Source organism: Lissotriton helveticus, chromosome 7 (assembly GCF_964261635.1).
Source record: "Lissotriton helveticus chromosome 7, aLisHel1.1, whole genome shotgun sequence".
Taxonomy (NCBI): Eukaryota; Metazoa; Chordata; class Amphibia; order Caudata; family Salamandridae; genus Lissotriton; species Lissotriton helveticus.
In genome coordinates, this window is record NC_136068.1 from 1,567,762,089 (window position 1) to 1,567,781,124 (window position 19,036).

The window sequence follows — 19,036 nt, forward strand, 5'->3', positions numbered from 1 at the left end:
CCTGGCGAACCCACTGCACTGTATCCCAACCCAGGCAACAGTCCTACAATCACCCCGACGCATCCACTGCACAGTATCCCAACCCAGGCAACAGTCCTCAATCACCCTGACGCATTCAGTAACCCAGGCAACAGTCCTACAATCGCCCTAACGCATCCATTAACCTAGGCAACAGTCCTACAATCACCCTGGCGAACCCACTGCACTGTATCCTAACACAGGCAACAGTCCTACAATCGCCCTAATGCATCCACTAACCTAGGCAACAGCCCTACAATCACCCTGGCGAACCCACTGCACAGTATCCCAATCCAGGCAACAGTCCTACAATTACCCCAACGCATCCACTGCACAGTATTCCAACCCAGGCAACATTCCTACAATGACCCTGACGCATCCACTAACCTAGCAACAGTCCTACAATCACCCCGACACACCCACTGCACTGTATTCCAACCTAGGCACCCACAAACATGGGGTGAAATGGATCACTGTCTCAGAACAGGCCTCAAACAAGCATGCGTGCTAGGCCAGCCAGGTATCGCGCGTCTCACAACAGTAATGTGCACAAAGACATCACACCATTCTACAACATCATACATTAAGGCAGAACTCTAAACATCCACAACAGCACAGAATTAACATGCAATTTATTGTCTGTTAAAGCATTCAAAAATAAAACTTGCTACAGGCAAATACTTTCAACACAACTTCATTTGTCAGACAAATGCACTCCTACCAACTGAGGAAACGTAAGGAATTTGGCACAGCACTCTCGTCTGATGCACCAAAAACTGACACTCATCCTTCTGGCTTCCTGCTTCCACAAAACTGAATCCGACTCCGGCCTGTGATGAAAGTGTTAGCACAATTATACACCCTGAATAACTGAAAATCAGCTTTACAGCATGGGAAAGTGGTAGAAGGCGTACACACACATGCTTATGAGCACACACGGAGTTCTGCAGCACTCCTGAAAGGGAGTGTTGTTACACGTTATGTTCCATTGATGATAAGAACATCATGCTAATTTAGGTGGTAACAGCACATGCCCAAAATCATAACAGCATGATATTCCCATGATTTACAATGCCAGCCTCAAATGTGTGCTGATGATCATAGGGGGGGAAAGGGTGGAACTAGCTTAACCCACAACATTGTGCAGGACAGGATCTGCCAGCGTCCGACTCGGAGAAAGTGTCTCAATCCCTACTTCACCCTAGGCTGCCTCACGAACTAACGGTTTCCAGAAACGTATTCCAAACCCCTACATTAATTATGCAAAGCATAAGTCCTTGTGAAGAGTATATATCGCACCCACGCTAGGAGCCCCCTTGATGGAAACGGAGGGTCGCGCATCAAAATAAATTTAAGGTTATGCCCAAAAGAGGCATTGGGGCATTAACAGGATAGACGTATATTAGCCCGGAAACGGAAACGACCAGTGCTCAAGAGACAAAAATACTTGACATACTCACGTATGCAATTAGGCAGCGCTGTCCCTCTGCTCGCGGACCGTGCACTGCACGCTACAATACTGAGCCCTGGGGAGCAGAAGGGATGCAGGCTTTTGGAAGGGATGGCGGTGTACTTCCTGCCCTCCCCCAGCACCTCTAGAACCCGCACAGCTGGATGTGCTCTGCACATGGACCCAGCCCCTCTACACTCCCATTTCCTGCCAGAGAGCTAAAAACAACCCGGTTAGATTCCCCTCTGGAGTCTCGCAGGGCCAGATCTGCAAAGGCCCGGCCTGTACAGCGTGAACATGAAAGGCGCCGGCCACAGCCCCAACAAGCAGAGCGAATGCATTACCCGTCATGTGGCCTCTCCTCTGTACAGGGAAAGTGCCAGCTGCGAACTGGCAATCTGTTGATCGCCAGGGTTGTATACAGCAATTCAAATATATAGATTAACTGATCGCAGTTACCCAGCCTAGCATTCAAGTCCCACCAGTATGGGATCTCATAATTATTTAGTAACGTTCAACTCAGGCCTGAAATTGATAAAAAAAAAAAATGTGCTAGAGCCTCGCAAGAACGAATGTATTCCTCAACAACGTTAGATCTCAATTTTCAAAAGTACGTGTTGCACCAAAACTGTGTGCGGGTGTCAAAGTGAGTGAAGACAGCTTCGGTGCTCGTAGAGAGAGATGGGCTCCACGGTCCCAGCTTCACCCCGTTTTATCTGTGGGATTGGTGCACTGTATGTACCTTAAATCATGAAGCCCTTTTGCATGGTCTCCGCCCTGGTTCTCCCCATTGGACTGGACCATTGAGAGGCTCTCCCTCCCATGAGAGTGTACACAAACGTAAGCTTTACTTCGGCTTCCAGTCAGGCTAGGCATGTATGCCAGCTAGGGATACCATCTACAAAGTCTCTTGTGCAGCTCCCTCGCATGCCAAGGTGGGATTGTCCGGGTTACAGGAGACACGTCCAGCACGAGCCTGCGCAATCTGTCTGATCAGAGGGGGAGACTTAAAGGCAGCAGCAGCGGATTAACCCTGCACCCTGATTTTGCAAGATTTGATTCAAGTTAAAAAATATATAACTAAAGTAAGCAAAATGTTAAAAGTAAACGTGTTGGAACAAAACGGAAATGGGGAAGAAAGCAAGATGTTGTTTCCTTCGAAATACAATTTTATTTTCTGTCCAAATGGCAACAAGTGTGTAAAAATAAACACAAAGTTCAATGTGCCAAACTTTTAATCAATGTATTCATTATTACAATACAAAATGTTCATGCAATTTAAAAATTAAATCGTCACCTCATCCAGCGCGAACCCATACTTTAAGGTCTACTGTAAAATAATAATCTATTTGTATTTAAAAAGGACAAATGGTTCTTTGGCAGGACATTACAAGTAAAAAATGAGGGTGAACCTCACCGTAAAGTGTGGTTCTATTACGGGGTGCAAAACAAGCGTAAGCCCCATGGTGTAGCAATTCTGTTTTGAAATAACTGGTGCCATGTTAGACAAAAGAACTGTTTGTTCCATGCAATAGATGAAGCAATGCCCCAATTTTAGTCACTTTTCTATGACATTGGCTCTTTAAGAACCCTGGTATATTAACTTAATTACTATTCGGAGACTATAACTAACTAATAGTTTCTTACCGGTCAGTGTAGTTTTGCAGCTTGAAGATCTTTCTGGATTCACTATGCTGTGCATATTCCGCAATCTGGTGGTTGGGTCCGGAATCGTAGTTTTTTTTTTGTTTTTGTCGTAGCCCAGGTGGGCGCCGACGTCCCACCATTTGGTGTACCTTCGGTGACGTCGGCGTGCTTCCGGCAGAAGCTACCACCCTTGGGCGCCATCTTCGGATTCTTTTTTCTGTCTCTTTTTCCTTTTTTGTCTTTGTAGTGAATCCATGGCTATGTTTGTTAATCGTTATTTCAACGTTTTTCTTTTCACGTATCTTGTGAGCTTCAACTTGCTTTTTTTTCTATGTGTTTCCACCTTCTTCTCCAGCCTCATCTTTCTGGCGGAGGCGGGTGGGTTCGCTAGTGAATCCAGAAAGATCTTCAATCTGCAAAACTACACCGACAGTTAAATTATTCGTTTTGCAGCGTAAATCTTTCTGGATTCACTATGCTGTGCATAGATTTTGTAGCGGTTTTCGTTACTTTTGTGGCAGTTGGGTGGAAGAGGAGCGTTGGTTGTTTAATATATGTTGAAGCACCTTTTGTCCTACTTGTGCTTCTTTGTTCATTTGTACATCCACGCAATAGTGCTTAGTGAACGTGTGCACTGAAGCCCATGTTGCCGCCAGGCATATGTCCTGAATTGGTGTGTTGGCCAGAAAGGCAATTGTTGCTCCTTTCTTCCTGGTGGAGTGGGCCTGTGCCCCTCCAGTTAGCTCCTGGCCGGCTTGTTTGTGGCAGAATTGTTTTGTCTGTGCGATCCATCGAGCTATGGTGTTTTTAGTCACTGGTTTGCCCATGTAACTGTTTGCGAAGGATACGAAGAACTGTTTTGTTTTCCTGTGTTTCTTCGTCCTTTCAATGTAGTGCATCACAGCCCTACTTGCGTCCAGGGTGTGGAGCGACCTCTCAGCACTTGTAGTGGGGTTTTGGAAGAAGCTAGGGATCTGAATACTCTGATTCATGTGGAACCTTGACACCACCTTTGGCATGAAGTGTGAGTCTGTTCTCATCATGACCCTGTCACTGTGTATCTGGATGTAGGGTTCCCGCAGTTTGAGTGCCTGCAGTTCGCTCACCCTTCGTAGCGAGGTGATTGCTACCAGAAAGGCCGTCTTCATTGTTAGCATTTGCAGTGATGCTTTGTGGATGGGTTCGAAAGGTGCTTTCATGAGCTCCGTTAGTACCACATTTAGGTTCCAGGCTGGTGGCGGCATTCTCTTTGGTGGTGCTATTCTTTTAGCCCCCTCCAAGAATCTTTTTATGGACTTGGGATGTAAAGAAGCTTCTCCCTGTTTCTCCTCTTGTGTATGCCACAATCGCTGCCAGGTGCACCCTCAGCGAGGATGAGCTTCGCTTAGCATTAATTAGGTGCGTGAGGTACCTTAGCACCGTGGATTCCCTGGTCAGTTTTCTATTGAGTTTTTCCTGCAACACCATTGAGTGAATCTTTTCCATTTCTCCCCATAGCACTTGCGTGTGCTGGGCCTTCTTGCCTCTCGCAGCACCCGCAGGGTGCTCTCTGGTAGTTTTAGGTGTGCGAACTCTAAGTCCTCAGGAGCCAGGCTGAGAGGTTGAGGCTCTCCGGCTCTGGGTGTAGAACTTCTCCTTTTTCCATGGAGAGTAGGTCTCTTCTTTTTGAGAATTTGTGGGGGGGGGGGCCCTGTGCCATCTCCATTATCTGAGAGTACCAGGTCTGTCTGGCCCATTGTGGTACCACCAGGATGAGCGTCATGTTGCTCGTCATGCATTTGTTGAGAACCCTGGGGGATCAGTGGTATTGGGGGAAAAGCGTAGGCAAATGTTTTTGACCAGCTTATCCATAGGGCATTCCCCTGTGATAGTGCCTCTGGTTGCCTGGATGCAAAGTATTGGCATTTTGCATTCCGGCGTGTTGCAAACAGGTCTATTGTTGGTGTGCCCCATCTCCTGAATAGTCTCTCTGTTTCCTGACTGTTGAGTTCCCACTCGTGGGACGCTGAAGTCTGCCTGCTGAGCCAATCCGCTTCTACATTGTCCTTCCCTGGCAGGTGTATGGCTAGCAGGTCTATTTTTAGTGGTATAGCCCATTTCCAGATTTCCTGTGCCAAGCTTGACAGAGGGAATGATTGCGTTCCCCCGTTTGTTTATGTAAAACATCGTTGTGGTGTTGTCTGTTTGTATTAGCACCTTCTGGTAGTACAGGTGTTTCTGAAAAGCCTTGAGGGCTAGCAACACTGTTTTCAATTCCAGGTAATTGATGTGTCTGATTGCATCTGTAGGGCTCCACAGACACCTCACTTTGAGCCTGTTCATGTGTGCGCCCCATCCCTTCTGGGATGCATCTGTGGTGATGGTCACTGTTGGGTCCGGTGGTGTTAGAGGTTTCCCTACTGTTATTCTTTCCTTGGTCCACCACCTTATTTCTTCCTGCACCCTGTGCGTTACAACCACTAGATCCTCCCAACTTCCTGTAGCTTGTGACCATTGCTGTTGCAGCCACTCTTGGAGTGGTCTCATTTGTAGGCGTACATTGGGGACCAGGTGTATGCATGACGCCATCATCCCCAAGATCTTGCTCACAGTCCTCACTGTCAGAGCTCGCCCCTTCTGGTAGTGACGTTTCTCCCTCAGTAGGCTGAGTGTTCTCTTTTCGCTGGGTAACACCCTGCATTGGACGGTGTCGATCTGAGCTCTCAGGAAGATTTTCACTTGCTCTGGTTCCATCGAGCATTTTCCCCAGTGTATGGAGAATCCCAGGCTTGCTAGCATTCTGGTCACCTGTTCTGCATGATCTTTGCATGTCCTGTAAGAGCTTGCCTTTACGAGCCAGTCATCGAGGTAGGGGTATACGTGTATCCCCTTTCTTCTTAGATGTGCGGCCACTGCCGCGAGGCATTTGGTGAACACCCTTGGTGCGGACTTTAGGCCGAATGCCAGGGTCGTGAATTGGTAGTGATCCTTGTTTACTGTGAATCTTAGCATGTGCTTGTGCTGCCTGTTCATGGGGATGTGCAGGTACGCCTCTTCGAGGTCTATGGTGGACAAGAAGTCCCCGGCCTTTATCAGTGGGATGACCTCTTGTAGGGACGTCATTTTGAATTTCCGAGTTTTTACGTATTTGTTCAGGAACCATAGGTCCAGGATGGGTCTTAAACTTTCGTACACTTTTGGCACCAGGAAGTAGTTTGAGTACACTCCCTTGAATGGAACCCGTTCGATGGCCCCTTTGAGGAGGAGTTCTTGAGCTTCCTCTTGCAGTAATCGCAGCTCTTTTCCCAGAGTGCTCTCTTTTCTTTGTCTTTCTGTTTGGTGGTCTCTTTTCTAACTCTATGCAGTATCCGAACTGCATAATGTTGAGTATTCACTTGTCTGTTATTTTTCTCCACTCCTGGAGAAAAAATCTCAATCTTCCTCCTACTGGTGTCACATGTTCCTTTGTGTCTTGTCCGTGTAGCCCTCTCCTCTTTGTTTTCTCGTGCTCCTCCCCCGGAGGGTTCGAGTGGGAGAGCACCTTTTCCCGTGTGAAGTCACTTAGAGGGGGGTTGTTCACCGCCTCTCCTTCTCTGGCCCCGTCCATTTCCTCTTGATAGAAAGAACTGGCCCCTGCTCTGGTAGTTCCAGCTTTGCCTCTGCTGGCCCTGGTGACCTTGGTTGTCACTCTGTTGCCCCTGGTGGAAACTCTGGTGTGAATCTCCTCGCTGACTTCCACCTCTGCCGTTCGGCCTCCGTGTAGGAGTGCCCCTCCTCATCCCCCTGAATTGCGGGGCCCCCATGGACCTTGCCGTCTCGTTGTCCTTCTTCAGTTGGATGAGCTTCTCATCAACTGGGGCTCCGAACAGTGTTTCACCGTTGAAGGGTGTGTTCAGGATGTTGTTCTGAACCTCAGCCTTGAAGCCTGAGATCCTGAGCCAGGCTTGCCTTCTCTCTGTGATGCCTATAGCCATCAGACTGCTGGATGTTTCTGCCCCATCCAAGGCTGACTTCAGGCACGAGTTAGCGATGCTTTTCCCCTCTTCCACAAGGTGTGATGCCCTCTCACGGTATTGTTCCGGGAGGTGCTTGAGCAATTGGCCCATCTCATCCCAATGCTGGTATTGATGTCTATTCAGGAGGGCGTTGGAGTTCGCCATCCGCCAGTGCGTTGCGGCGTTCCTTTCTATTTTCCTGCCAGTTAGATCCATCCTCCTGCTTTCCTTGTCAGGTGGAGGTCCAGATGTTGTTGGGACGTTTGCCCTTTTCCTGGCCGTTACAGCGATTATTGAATCTGCTGTGACGGATCCCTTGATGTAAGCTGGGTCCTGGGAGGAGAATTTGTATTTCTTCTCAGTCCTCGGCGTTACTGATCTGCACGTAGCCGGGTCCTTGAAGGCTTCCTTCCCCTGGTCTGTGATACTCTTTAGCATGGGCAAGAACTGGCTTCTTGTCTGTATGGGGAGCAATGTCTCCAGCAGGAAATCTGCTTTTGGCTTCTCCAGCTTGACTCCATAAGCTGCTGCCGCCTTCCTGACCACCTCATTGTATGCCCCAATGTCATCCGGTGGCGAAGGCCTCGAGGGGTATGTTTCCACAGCCTCCTCTGGGTTTTCGGCCTCGATGTCCTGCCATTCCTGGTCTTGGGCCGTTGAGGAACCTGAGCCGTAGCTTGACTGCTGCTCCCCGTAATCCCCTTCTGTGTAGTAGAGGTCTTCTTCCTCTTCGTTCTCCGAGGGATCCGGAGTTTTCGGCGTCTCTTCGACGTCGAACTCCTCGAGCTCCTGTACCTCAGCGACGGCCGGTGCCGGCTTCGAGGGGATCCTGTAACTTCTCATCTTTTCATCGAAGTCCTTCTTTCTCTGAAGGATGTTCTCCATTTCGGCCTCGAGCCTTCTTTTCTTTCTCTGCATCTCTGCGACCTGCTCGTCGTCGAGCGTTTCGGCTGCTCTTTTCGGCGGCATCGTCGACATCGAAACTTTCTTCGGCTCCTTTTCCTTCGAAGTCGAAGTCCCTTTTTCGGGGGCTTGCTTCGATGACCTTTGCTTTTCGCTGGTCTTCGGCCTCCGGGAGTCCTTCTCGAAGGATCCGCTGGGCTCTTTTTCAGAGGATGCAGCTTCGGTCGTCCAAGTTTTCGGCGCCGGTGCTCCTTTCGAGGCTCTGGGCTCTGGCTTTCGAGACCCTGTGGGGGTTTTCGGGGTCGTAGAATCTCCTACCTTGTCAGGCGTTTTCTTATCAGTCTCTGCGACCGTGAAGTCATCTGGACCTTCGGTGATGTTGTCCTCGTCGTCGGAGAGGCCCAGTTCATAAAGCGTCGGGGCCTGGCCCTTGCCCTGCATCGTGTGGTGAGCTGTCCTCTGTCTCTCTCGAACTCGGAGTGTCTTCGGCTTGAAGACGGAGCAGGCGTTGCAGTCTCTGCTCTCGTGGTCGATTGGCAGGCAGAGGTTGCAGACCGGGTGCTGGTCCTTCTGCGCGAACTTGTGGTGGCAGTTTTTGCAGAATTTAAAGGGTGTCTTGTACATTCCTGCGCTCAGGGGGCCCCCTGTGTGCGTATTCCTCCAAGGACGTCGAAGATCTCGAAGTTCTCTCCTTTCTTCGTCGCCTCTCCTCTGATGGTCCTCTTCTCAGGTCTTCACCGTTGAAGAGTTGCTGTATTTCTTCCTTTTCTCCTCCAAAACTTCTGGAGCTTCACGCGACGATCCAGACTCAACGGCGGAAAAAAGAATCTGAAGATGGCGCCCAAGAGTGGTAGCTTCCGCCGGAAGCACGCCGACGTCACCGAAGGTACACCAAATGGTGGGACGTCGACGCCCACCTGGACTACGACAAAAAAAAACAAAAAAAAGGACTACGATTCCGGACCCAACCACCAGATTGCGGAATATGCACAGCATAGTGAATCCAGAAAGATTCACGCTGCAAAACTACCTACATTCAGGAATAATCACAACCCATGTCAGGGTGAAGGCTCAAAGTGACCAAATTAACTGGAGCTCAACCCCCAGGTAGCTATGGCACAAGGAAGATAGGCTTTACTTGGGGCAAAGTGTGAAGTATTTATGCAGTGCCAAAAAGTAACATTTGAAATGCAAACCAATAAAAAGCCCAAACTGAATCAGACAAGTTTAGTAAAATTTAACAACAACAAAAATACACCAACATAATAAAATGAATCAAGGGAAAAACATCCCATCCCCACACTTAGACCCTGGGAGCAGTTTTCAAATCATGTAAAATTACTTTTCCTTAGTATTTATTCAAATAAGACTTCACCATTCACTTGGATTCTTAAGCACTATTACAATTATTTATTCAATTATTTTCCTTGCTAATCCCATTCCCGAAATACAGTATTAGAAATCCTAATCTGTACTCTGATTTTCCTACATCGGACTACTAGACCTCCCACAGTGAAAAATAGCTTTTGAGTGATAGCCACTGCAAGGACATGTTAACATAACATTTCTATAGGTCCTACTTTCAAATATCAGGCACCCTGCCTCGTGGCCAACAAGGTTCATAAAACAACCCTGACAGTTCATTGTTCCACTTTTTTGCAGGCATAAATCATTTATTGCTGGTTTTGGGGTCATAAAAGGGTTTAGTTGGTTTTCATACTACTTGCGTGAGGGTGGTAGCCTCTCACCGAAGTTCGGCCCCAATTCACTACCATTTTTGTCCCTTTTTGTGCCATGCCGGCCAGCGGTTCTAGGCTGCCGAGTGCCATCTGTTTGCGACCCCCTTTTCCAGCCTACTTACTCTGCCATAAGGCATCCCCAAGTGAGTTGCCGTCCTCCTACACATCGCCCTGCTGGTGTGCCTCAAGCCTTACATAGGAGTGATTTATTAATATTTAAAATGGGGGTTTGACTTATCCAAAGGGTTTATTTTGACGGACCGAATTTCAGTTTTTTCAAAGCGAGAGCCAGGCTACTTTGCTAGGCCTAAAGATAAGTTTGCACTGCCTCTGAACTAGATGCCACAATAGGTGCTCTGGTCGACTGGTGGTATTTAACTTCCAGGCACTGGGTACATCTTGTATCACACACTGGGGACTTCTAGGTAAGTTAAATATAGCAATCAGGTGTGTATCAATATCATCACATGTTGAAAGGGGGTGGGGGTCACAGGGACCTCATCACTGATTAGCAGTGGTAAAGTGCAGTGTTCTACAGCCAGCAAAAACAGTAAAGGCAGAAATCTAGGGGGATACACTATGCAAAATGTGGCAATTTCCTACAGCGAATTAATTTTTTTTATTTAATTATTTAATTTATTGATTTCATTTCTAGAGCGCTCTATCACCTAACAGGCATCCTGGCGCTGGCAAACTCAAAGTACATGGTAGAGAAACGTGCAGAAGAGCGACAAGGGTGGAAAACCACCCAAAATACAGCCCTTACATTTTTGGAAACAGCAATTTTTTTTGTCTTCTTCTGAAGAGAAAGAGATCACTAACTTGTATCAGTTCCAGAGGAAGCCCATTCCACAATCTGGCCACAGCAACCGTAAAGGTTTTGCCACCCGTTCTGACTTTCCTAAACCTCGAGATTTTGACTAATCTTGCCGAGGCGGAACAGAGGTTTCTAGCTGGAACATACCACTCAAATTTCCTCTGCAACGAGACAGGGCCCAACCCATGCAGGGCTTTAAACACTAGGCAGAGGGATTTAAACTGAATTCTCTGCCCCACCGGGAGCCAGTGCAGTTCTGTCAGGGCCCGGGAGGGAGAGGACCCCCTAGGCCAGCCCAAGGCAAGTTTGGCTGCGGTGGACTGAATTCTAAGAAGTCTGTCCAAAAGAAACGTTGGAGATTCTAGCAGAAGGGCATTGCAATAATCCAATCCAATGTGAAGTAGTGTGGCTCACTGGTTAGAGGCGGCAGACCCGAGAGCAGAGGACGGCCCGGGACCAGGGTTCGATTCCCGGCGCGTCAGGTAACTGGACCAGGGTCAGCGGACTCGATAATTCTCTCGCCTCGGTGCCCACTCTGATCAGCGATCACACTCGGCAACTCTGGGCATTAGCTTGCCTCATCTTCACTAACGGCTCCACCAGACCGCCGGGGATGCCTGGTCTCACCCTGGAGATACCCATTAAGGGACCATCTCTCAGGGAAGCCAGGAAGGGTTTCGCAGCGGTCGAAGCACCTTGGGACCCTACGGGTAAGTAGTGCGCTATATAAATGCCTATACATTTACATTTACATACATACAATCTACTCAGGACTGTGCTCTGTACAACTAATGCCCGTGCCTGAGGGGGTAATAAAAGAAAGATTTTCCGTAAAGATCTGATAATCGCAAGGCAGCTACCCACCGTTCTAGTAACCTGAGCCTCCATAGTCAGCTTGTTATTAAACATGATGCCCAGGTTATGAACCGTATACACTGGTCTCACTGCGGTTGACATATCGCTAGGCCAGAAGTTACTGGGCAACACAGAGGGAACCCTGTCCGCAGAGCAGAAGAGCACCTCCGTCTTGCCAGCATTAAATTGCAGTATATCACCTTTCAGCCACAGATCCGTATCATGCAAGCAACAATGGAACTCCTCCAAATAGTTAGACTGCTTTCCCTCCAATGAGAGAATAAGCTGCATGTCGTCGGCATAATTTATGATGTTAATCTTATGCTCTTTAATGGCTGCAATCAGAGGTTTCATGTATATGTTAAATAAAATTGGATTGATTGCCGAGCCCTGTGGCACACCATGTGTGATGTTAATCAGATTAGATCGGTGAGGAGGGAGGGACACTGCCTGCGTTCGACCTGTGAGGAAAGATTGGAACCACTGAAGAGCACAGCCCTTCATCCCCACCTCCCACAGCCTGCTCAGAGTCCCATGGTTGACCGTGTCGAACGCGGCAGACAGGTCAAGCAGAATAAGAATAGCTGCCTGACCCCTGTCTGCCTGCATCTGAAGTTCGTTCATCACGGTCACCAGGGACGACTCTGTACGATGAGCAGGCTGAAAGCCAAACTGAGCCTCCTCCAGCAATTTATGCTGCTCCAGATGGTTGGAGAGAGTCCTACTGTCCACTTTTTCAGTAATTTTGGCCGGAAAGGGCAGAAGAGAGATCGACCTATAGTTCTTATGACATTCCGGGTCCAGGGAGGCCTTTTGAGCAAAAGAGTCACTAAAGCTCGTTTCCACTGCAAAGGCAATACCCCACTGTTGAGGGACTGGTTACAAATTAACCACAGAGTAGGAAACAATTCTGCCTCAAATTCTTTACAGATTTTATGAGGTTGCAAAGGCAATACCCCACTGTTGAGGGACTGGTTACAAATTAACCACAGAGTAGGAAACAATTCTGCCTCAATTCTTTACAGATTTTATGAGGTACAGGGTCTAAGGGGGAGCCTGATGAAATGCCCTGTGCTACTTTACAAAAATCTTCAGAGGTCAAAGGCGCAAACTTGGTTAAATAATTACCATTCATGCTATCTGAGAAAGTGATAAAAACATCATTACCCCTCTTCCCTGTATCACTGAAACCCACGGTGTCAGTGGTTTCAAGAACCACTTGCTGATTCCCCTCTCCCAACTCATCGATAATAGTTTTAATTTTGAGATGGAAAAACTTAGCCAAGTTATTACACAGTTCCTGGGAAGGGGGTATCTGCTTTTTTGTGCACTCAGGGTTAGTGAGACTATTCAGAATGTTAAAAATACTTTGAGGTATTAGGAGCGTTAAGAATCATGCTAGAAAAATATTCTGCCTTAACCCTATTTATCTTCTTTTTATAACACATGATCTTAGATCTCCACGTGTGTTTGTCCAAATCCGAGTAAACCCGTCTCCACGTCTTCTCTGCACATTTACAATCCAGTTTCATGTTTAAGTTATCAGTGAACCACAGAGCCGATGGTCTGCCCCTGGTTCTATGGTTTTTTTTAGCGGTGCAAATGCGTCTAAAACAGCCGTAATCTTCGCGCAGAGTGAGGTATAATTTTCGCCTACCAGTTTAGTTGCCGAAAAGCAGTCATCTACCTAAACAAAGGGGCTAAACCCCGCTTGCGCAAAAGCACCTTCCAGTCTCTACCAACATAATCTTTCCTAACACCAGTTACTCGGCGGTTATGATTAGCCATGTCCACTGCGAATTTAATCAAAAAATGGTCTGACCAGACCAAAGCCAGGATTTCCGTAATATTAAGATGATGCTCTTCAGAAAAGATCAAATCAAGTATATGGCCTCCCTTATGGGTTGCTTCTGCCACCCGCTGGAAAAGGCCAAGATCCTTTGTACAGCTTGGATTGCATCATTGTCTCTAAACATATAAAAGTGTATAAGAAAACTGCATACTACACACAATTAGTGTAATTAGACTAGTCGAGCACCTTTGATCTTCATACACTCAAAGTTGCAAGCACCAGCAAAGATCCCTCAAAGGAGATTTCCTTGGTGTTACCCAACCCAACCCAACCCAACCACTCCTGACCTCAGCCAGGGTGCTACACAGAGATCACTTTATGTTTAAAGCATTTTATTGCAGAAGTATAAAACAATACATACAACAGAAATACGTCGTCAAAAAGATGCTGTTCAGAGTCTCCACATCATGAGCGCCACCAGATTTGCAGACTTTAAACTCAGAACATGTTGTAGAGCCACATGCTAGGCGAGAAGCGATGACGACTGACCCCAAAAACAACCCGCCCCTCAACATAACTGCCCCCCTCCGCCCTCCCTCCGAACCCCCCCACTCCCCCCCCCCTCCCCACAGTGGTGTGCCGAGCCAGTGTCATGTGCCCTTGTCAACCTTTCAGTGGGTCCGCCTCCTATCTCACAGGTATCCCCCAGGGCGACTAAGCTTGCGGAGTGGTTAGAGATGTTAATCGCATGAGCCTGAGGTATCGGGGACAGGTAATTTCCTTGAATTCCGACTGCAAGAGAGTGAGAAAGGGGTGCCACAATTCCTCAAACTTATCCACCTCTCCCGCCACTGTGAGGGACAGTTTCTCCATACCTAGAACGTGCCATAACCTGTGTAGCCAACCTGTAGTGTCGGGGATGGTGGTGGTGCGCCAATATACGAGTATGTTCTGTATCGCTGAGCCTAATGCAATTGCTATCTGCCTACCCTTCTTGGACCTCAGGGGATACATCAACCTGTTGGGTAGCCCTAGTAAGACATAGGCCGGTAAGCGAGGCAGTTCAATGTCAAAACATTGGTCAACTTCATCCAGGACCTCTTTCCAGTAGGGGCCCAGCGACGGACAGTCCCATAAGATGTGTGTGAGCGTACCAGTCTGTCCGCACTCGCGCCAACAGGTATCCAGGAGGCCATGGTTCATGTCGTGCAGTCGTTGAGGCGTGTAGTACCAGTATGTAGTTATTTTAGTGAAGGTCTCAGTGAGCCCGGTGTGATAAGCTGAATGACGTGCTCGGTAAGATATATCGTCCCACTCCTTGTGGCTCAAGACCCTCCCCAACTCCCGCTCCCAGCGCTCCCTCCCCGGGTTATGGATCTGGAAGGTGGGGGGCTGCAAGAGCTTGTAAAGATCCGAGACGAGCTTGGCATCCGAGGAGCGAGTCGCCAACCACATCTCGTAGGGTGTAAGTTTCCGGTCTGCCAGCTCCCTCACCTGCGGCTGCAGCGCCCAGTGGCGAACCTGGAAATATCGCATAGTTCAGTCTCAGGCAGGTGGTAATCCCGCCTGAGGTCCTGGAACGACACAATCCCATCTGAACCATACATGTGAAACAAAGCGCAGCACCTGGCAGCTCGCCAGTGTGCGAATGCGCCAGGCTCCATCCCAGGCTGAAAGTCAGGGTTCCCGATCAACGGTGTAAGTGGCGACGGGAAGGTGGTAAGTTCCCGCGTGACGTTCACTGCATCCCACACTCTGAGCGGGACCTGGGTGACCAAAGACGCGTAAAGGTTAGGAGGCCTGTGAGCCCTGCGCATGAAGGGGATCTCTTGTAAAGTCCTGCCCGCCACCGCCTGGTCCTGAAACAGCCAGTGTCTGTCAGACTCCCATTTGCTCCACTCTACGAAGAACCGTAGCTGCGCTGCGTGAAAGTACTTTTGGAGATCCGGAATGCCAAGGCCGCCGGATTCCGGAGCCAGAGTAGACAAGGCTCTCTTAAGCCTCGGCTTGCGGCCCAGCCAGACAAAGCGGGCAATGTCCGCCTGTGCCTGACGGATCCAACCTTTTGGTGGCTGAAGCGGTAGCGCCCGGAACAGGTACAGGACCTGCGGTAGGAGAGTCATCTTCACTGCGGCAACCCGTCCCAGCAACGACAACGTACCCTTGCTCCAGCGGGACAACTCCTCCCTCATCTTACTGCCCAGTGCCGCGTAGTTCGCCGTCACCATAGCGGGCAGGGAGGGCGCCAACAAGACACCCAAGTACGGGATCAGATCTTTAGAGCAACTCATGGGGAAGCGCCCCTGTAATTCAAGTCGCGTCGCAACAGACAGCGAGAGGTCTAGGGCCGACGATTACCTCATATTCATTTTAAAGCCCGCTACCTTGGTGAAGGCGTCCATCTCGGCGATGCAGGCCGGGAGTGCCTCTCTCGGGTCTTCAAGCATGAGGATCACGTCATCCGCGTATAGGCTGATGGTGTGAACATGGCCTCCCATCCGGACGCCAGTCACCCTCGGGTTCTGTCTGACCCTCTGGGCAAACGGCTCCATGTAAAGAGCAAAAAGAAGCGGGGACAGTGGGCATCCCTGCCTGGTCCCCCGTTCAATCGCAAAGCGGTCGGAGCTGCACCCGTTGACCCGCACCACCGCGGTCGGGTGTTCGTAACAGTTAAAGACAAGCGTGCGGAATTTCTCCCCTATACCCGCTTTGCGAAGCACTCCTTCAAGGTATGACCAGCGCACTCAGTCGAACGCCTTTTCCGCGTCGACTGACAATAGCATGCGCTCCCCTGGGACGCGGGAGGCCTTCTCCAGGACATGCACCACCCTCTTAGTGTTGTCCACCGTTTGCCGACCGGGGACAAACCCCGCCTGATCCGGGTCCACAAGTCCCGGCAGGTATTGCGCCAGGCGAGTTGCCAGGATCCCAGTGTAGAGCTTGAGATCCACGTTCAGCAACGAGATCGGCCGGTAAGAGCCGCATTCGGACTGATCCTTCCCTGGTTTGGGAATAACCGAAACCGTCGCCCAGAGCAAATCCGGAGGAATGGCTCCCGGTTAAAGAGTCTCGTCAACAGAGGGACCAGTTCTTGACAGAACGTCTTGTAGAAAAGCGGGGAGTAACCGTCAGGGCCCGGGGCTTTCCCATGTTTAAGCCGGGAGATAGCCGCAATCACCTCTTCCGGGCGAATGTCCCGCTCCAGGTACTCCGCTTCCTCTGGGGTGAGAGCGGGGAGGTCGACCGAATCTAGATATTCTGTCTCTGCGGACACCGATGAGGGCTCGCCTGTGTATAAGTCGGCGTAGTATCGGCAGAATCCTTCCGCAATCTGAGGGTCCTCCGTAGCCGTCGCCCCGCTCGGAGTTGATAGCTCCGCAACCTGCATACGTTGATGTTTCACACGGAGTCTGTTTGCTAGGAGGCGGCCGCATCGATCACCGCCAGTGTAATAAGCGTGCTTCAGGCGAAGCGCCGCGTATTCCGCCCTGTCCATATCTAGCGCGGAGAGCAATTTCCGTGTCGCTTTAAGCTGCCTCCAAACCCTGGGGGCCCCCGTTCTCTGATGCATCTGTTCCAGCTCCCTCACCTGGGTCGTAAGCTCATCCCGTTTCTGCTGTCGGTCTCTATTCTCCGCAGACGAGATGGAAACAAATTCCCCGCGGAGCACCGCCTTCAAGGCAGCCCACTGTGTCGCCCGGGACGTGTCCCCATTATCATTATGGGACCGGTATTCTGAGATCGCGTCGCGTATCTGTTTCACCACCGTTGGCTTATGCAACAGGGTGTCTCTGAGGCGACAAACTTCCCGAGAGGGCGACACCAGTGGCAGCTGAAAGGAACCAGATACCGGGGCGTGATCCGACAACGAGAGAACCCCTATGTCGGAAGCCGTCGCTAGCGCAACCATCGGCCCCGTAGCTAGGATGTGATCCAGTCTCGCGTACGTCTTGTGCGCATGGGAGTAATAAGAGTAGGCCCGTGTAGTGGGGTGTAGGCGTCTCCATAAGTCATGCAGATCGAGATCACCTAGGCGGGAGTGACTCAGTCGTGAGAACTCCCCGGTGTGTGGGCGTCGCTGCGCAGATCTGTCCAGGAGCGAATCAAAGACCATATTCAAGTCCCCCCCGATGAGAATGTGTCTGTCCGGTGTAGTCGCTATGTGTTCGAGGGCTGAGTGTAGAAATGTGTCCTGGCGGTCATTCGGGCTATAAACGGAACCCACAGTGAACAAAAAAAACCCAACTTGACCCTATACGCTAGGAGCCTCCCCTTCTGTTCCGCCACTTTGTGCAGGACCTCTCCCTTAAATTGTCTGGAGACTAGGATAGCAACTCCTGCAGTCTTAGTGGACCCTGAGGAGAAAAACTGTACTGGGAATTTCGGTGATCGCATCCTAAGGCAGTCTCGGGCCAAAAGGTGAGTCTCCTGTAGCAGACAGCTATGAAGATGAGGCCATCAGGATCTCCCCCCGGAGTGTGCTCAGGCCGTTAGGGCCACCTCACCAGACGATGTGTCTCTGGAAACTGCCAGTATTGCGTCATCTCTTTCAGCTCTGATCGTCGGAGAGGCTGGTCGCGCAGGCAAAGCAGAGGGACGGCGTCGGCGGACAGTATGCCACCCATCCCTGGTGACGCGTCGTTGGGAGGGTGCAGGAGTGTCAGCGTCCGTCGCTGTGATCCCTAGTACCTCGCAAGTGTCCTGAATTGACCGGAGTTGATGCAGGGCGCCGTTCCAGCGGAAGATGAGCCGAAAGGGATGGCCCCAAGAGTACTGTGTGCCGTGTTCTCTTAAGAAGTCCGTGGCTATCTTGAAGGACTTGTGCTTTTGAAGGGTGATAGTCGACAAGTCCTGAAACAGCGCCACCGGATGATCCCGGAAACTGAGCGGTTGCCGACGTCGAGCCTCGCGCAGGATTCGTTCCTTCAAGGGGAAGCCCGGTAGGAAAGCCAAGATGTCCGGGGCTGGTGCAGAGGCTCGTCGTCGCGGCCCCACCCTGTGTGCTCTGTCAATTCTCACCGGGAAGTCTCCAGGCTCCCCCAAAATGTCGCGAAACATATCGCCCAGGTACGCAGCCACGTCCTCCCCCTCTTCTCCAGAAGGAACGCCTCCGATTCTGATGTTGTTGCGCCTGGACCTGTTCTCAAGATCCTCTGCGTGGGCCTGGAGGTCAATCTGCTGGTCTCTGAGTCGTAGCACTTCCTGCTGCAGGTGCGTTCTCATCATCACGGGCTTGGCCAGAGTCCTCCACGACGGTCACTCGCTCCCCAAGGGAATCGACCTCTCGCCGCACCTCTCGGATCTCCCCCGCCACCTCCTGCTTCAGCGCCTGGAAGTCCTCCCTTAGGGTGCCGAACAGCGACTCCAGAAACGATCGGGTCACCGGAGGTTCCCCTCCCTCGGCCCCTCGAGAGCTGGACGGAGGGCTCGGGGCGGGTTGGCTCCTATCCTGTCTGTGGGCGGCTCTGCTCAGCATATCAGGCAAGGTGCGTTCACCCTTCTTACCCCCTCGGTTGCCCGACATCGCGACATCGCGACAACAGGCGCGGAACCGCGACACAGAGGGCACCGAGAAGGTCCTGGGCAGCGTGGGTCGAGATGTGCGCGTCAGCTCCCCTCACTGCGGCACCCCACGGACCGAGCACAGCCGCGGGCCCACTTCCGCGTTGCCACCCCAAGGCGGGCGTTAGCGACCCTCCCGAACGCGGGATATCACCTTCGGTCCACCATGAGGAAGAGTGCGATTAGGGAGAAAGGCAGGTAGGCCACGCCGCTATGCCAGCCCCGTAGCGCCTACAGGAGTGGAGTCCGCCTGGAAGGGCCTGGATGGCTTCCCTCCGC

General features: G+C 50.6%; 1 protein-coding gene across 3 annotated transcripts in view; it reads right to left on the reverse strand.

The window, feature by feature from the left end:
* The window catches only part of CDC42EP5 (CDC42 effector protein 5), a 96,578-nt gene that overhangs the window by 46,941 nt on the left and 30,601 nt on the right, over window positions 1-19,036 (reverse strand). The window contains exon 1 of one of the 3 annotated variants that reach the window (XM_078655073.1): window positions 1,479-1,497. The exons of the other annotated variants lie outside the window; for them this stretch is intronic. The gene's annotated coding sequence lies outside the window, so the exon portion shown is untranslated. Of the gene's footprint in view, window positions 1-1,478; window positions 1,498-19,036 lie in introns of those variants that run through there. 3 annotated transcript variants of the gene reach the window in all.